Source organism: Coregonus clupeaformis, chromosome 20, assembly GCF_020615455.1.
Source record: "Coregonus clupeaformis isolate EN_2021a chromosome 20, ASM2061545v1, whole genome shotgun sequence".
Classification (NCBI taxonomy): Eukaryota; Metazoa; Chordata; class Actinopteri; order Salmoniformes; family Salmonidae; genus Coregonus; species Coregonus clupeaformis.
Window position 1 is genome coordinate 17,516,799 of NC_059211.1, and position 4,024 is coordinate 17,520,822.

Below are 4,024 nucleotides of genomic sequence, written 5' to 3' on the forward strand. Positions count from 1 at the left end.
GCTTAGCGTTACAACAGGAGCAAGCAGATGGAGTCTCACGGTCATAAATGACTAATAATATACATGTTGGAAACTCAGCATAACACAGTGCTACATGAGCAAGTATTTAGACCCAGCAGCAATGGCACCACATTGTAAGCGACTGTGTGAGCAGGACCCAGAAATGGATCCAAATGTCTCAGCGGGTGGTGTGATCCACTGCATCACTCCACTCTGCCTGCCTGCCTGCCAGTGTGAAAAACCTAATATCTGCGCTGACACCCACGCTCAATGCAGACAGGGAAATGTTTCACAGTGCAGTGGGGAATGGAGGTGGTGTTTAAGTGTCATCATTCCAAGCCAGAGGATCTCGGCTCACTTAATGAAGGGGATTTGTAATTGATAAAGGGGATGCAGTCCAGGCGGCACGCTAGCTCTAGGCTCTCTCTCTCTCTCTCTCTCTCTCTCTCTCTCTCTCTCTCTCTCTCTCTCTCTCTCTCTCTCTCTCTCTCTCTCTCTGGGTAATGATGATTGAGGTCGTGGCCGGGCCCCCTTCGAGGTCTCTATGTCACTGGTTGGTCGTGGTGGACCCCCAAGGTAACCCTCTCACAGTCGGATATAAAAAATACACACAGGCACGCACGCGCACACACACACACACATGAACACACGTGCACGCACCCATAAACACACACACAAACATGTATCCACTGTATACCCCCCCCCCACACACACACAGAGACAGACAGACAGACACACACACACACACACCATCAGGGCCAGCTGCGAGACAGACAGCTAATGAATGAGCTCCATCCAGCCGTTTAGTCTCATCCAACCAAACACTGGGCCATTAACTACTGCTTCTAGTAGCCAGGCTGGGCTAGCCCCCTTACTCTCCACACCAGATACATTCCTCTTTGGACAAATAGTATATTTACTATTTATTCTATTTATTATTTAGAACTTTGCAAGAGCACTACACAGAGCCTACCAGCAGTTGTTGGGTTAAGCATTTATGTTTAAATATAGGTAGAAAGGTGCTATGAATTGTTTATGAATGTGTTATGTCATCCTTATTTTGGGCGGCTGTACTAAAGCGTCACCCAAAAAACAACATGGGGTGTAGTTTGACGGAGAGAGAGACTGTATAAAGTGCTACACTTTATATGGAGAAGGAAAGAAAAAGAAAAAAAGTGCTTTGTTATTGTCCTCTCCATTCCTCCCTGGTGAAATGGTGTCACGGCTGAAGTTCCTGAGGGCCTTTGTTACAACAATATACTGTACATTGGTTTAAATAAGGGACCACTGTGACACTGGCCAGGAAAACCTAGTGGGAATTTGTCCACATCATATGGCACACTGTTACTGTATGCATGTATGCTGCTGTTTTGGCCTTCCTTGAAAAAAAGGGATTCTGAACCTCAATGGATTTCATCCTCAATTCTGACTCTCAACCTAAATGAATAGACTAGATGAAAATATAGTCTTCCACCTGGCATAGAAAAAGGCAGCTCAACTCAACATAACACTGTCTGTTTAATTGAGAATACAGTAAAGCCTAATATTCCGTCGAGCCTCAACACTTTTTCTCTAGTTTTCAGGTAGTACACAACACGCTTGTGTTCTTTCAGTACAGCACATTGCCAATTTGTACCCTTTGTATGACTGAAGAAGGAAGAACCCTCAAAGGATCTATCCGTCTCTTGAGCTGATGAAAAAAAGCTGATAACGCGGTGGAAATGCACTCCCCTTCGCCCTCTCTCTCAGTGTTTATGGTCCTGCATTGACTGATTGCATTGTGATAGATTTTTCCCTCTCCTCCCTCCTTCTCTTCCCTCGTTGGTCCCTGGGCTCGCTCGCTGCAGAGCCGTTCCGCTAGGTTGCGCGGATGCCTCGACAGAGGGCGAGAAGAAACAGCTGCCTCGCATGAATTTACACTGGACGATTCACCAGCCGCCACTGCCCTAGCCATCGGCTGCTCTGCTCGGCTCAGCCAGTGGAATCAGTCTGTTCTGTTGGTATCTCCTCTCATCTCCACTGAGCTATCAGAGGACACCTGGCACTGGCAGACCAACAGGAGGCATGGCTACATGCAGTCCCCTTGTTTCCTTGTCTCCTGATCTGAAAGGACTTGATAGAGAAGAGGAATGGCGGGTTAGAAAGAAAGGAATGTCAGGGTTTTCAATTTCTATTGTTCAATCCCATATTGAGAAAGATACATTGTGGCAACCAGATTGTCCTGGCCTGACCGGCACCTAGCAATTGCGGAAAAAAAATATATAGTCAGTGATGAGAGGTTAAACTCTCCACTTCTCTTACTGTATAAAGACCATCGTGGGCCTAGGAGACCAAGATGATGATTCCAAATCTGTTCCGTTAAACCTATCTTTCCTACACTGTCCCCAGGAAACTGTCTGAAGATACTAGTATCAGTATCTGCTCCAACATGAAATATACTGTAGCTCTCGATTAATGCTCTTTGACAGTATCTTTTGGGAACCTTATTGCAGAAGCTGAGAGTAACTGTCAAATGGGATGAGTGGATCAGCGTAGGCTAGTGGAATAGAAGTCAAAGCCCTTCTATGCTGGGTCTTTTGTGTAAATAGAGCAGAGTAGTAGTCTTAAAGGGTATCACCTCACAGTTCAGACTGAGGAACAACTGTATGGAGAGGCTGGTCTCCAGATGTGAGAGAGATAACCATGTGTCCTACCCCTTCGATTCCAGACATCCATTTAACCCTGAAAATCAGCCCTGTACAAGAGATGTATTCAAATGTTCCGAATGTTGCAGATAAAAATATGTATCGAGTTGACCCAATTTCCTACTTTACAACATGAAAGCTTCATATATGTTCTACAGAATACATACAGTATCTCACTGAACATTCTGTAATGTTGCACCCTGCTGTAGGCCCATGGTACCCATTTAAACCTGAAAATCAGATGGATACTATCTACTGTAGATACACACTTCTCTCTTCTTTATACCACCTAATACCAGACAGCAACTTATCCCATTTATTAGCTCTACTAAATCACTCAGGTCATTCATTTCTCTAACAGACATATAACAGAACTGAATAGAATACAACTTTATTGTCCAACAGGAGAAAGGTACCCAAATCAAGGTGACCTGATTGTGTGGAGACCGCATGCGATGAGGGCAAGCAGCCAACCACAACGGAGCAAAAGACAGGAGGGCACAGAGTTCACCTGAAGGGGTTTGGTTGAGGTGGGTATTGTGCCAATGGTAGGAGGCACTATTTTGGTGGCTGAAAGGAGAGGGGAGTTCGACTAATACATTTTTTTTGTTTTATGGGGTGAACCAAGCGGTTTTTCTGATATTATGTAAAGCAGTGGTCCATAGGAAGTATTAATTTGAGTGCTAATTGCTTTGACTTTATACTATTGGGAAATAGACAGGCAGTTCCCTCCTGTAAAATTGATTCAGAGACATTCCCTGGTTAAATCAGTCTCATTTCACTTGGACCTGGACATAAATTGTGTTTGAATATTACATAGATGAAAGAAAAAATGTAATCATGCTTTGAAATGTTTAAATCTTGTGGTAAATTTAAATAAAAACCTACACTCTTCACCCTGAATTGGCTATACTAGATCTTTTGAAGTTGTCCAGACAGTCAATTTCATTCCAGCTATTTCAGGGACTGAGATATGACTTCAAAGAAAATAAGTTGTGTTTGAAAAATCTCTAGTCCTTTTCTATTAAACAGAACCTCTTCTGGGAATGGGAAGTAAACCCTTCAATTTGATATACCATCTTCAGTTAATTCCACTCATTATTAGTTCCTTCATCTAATCCCTGATGCACATGACGGGACTAACACCAGATTAGGCTCTATGCACACTAGACGTCTAGAGCCCCCCCAGTGGCACTACTTTCCAACTACATCTGACACACACTAAACCACCAAGGGCCAAATCCTAATTATTGCGCAAATCTCCCATTGCCATCAATGCACAATTTATATGAAAATATGTCGAAATAGGATTTGAAGTGAAAAGTCACACCTCTCAACCG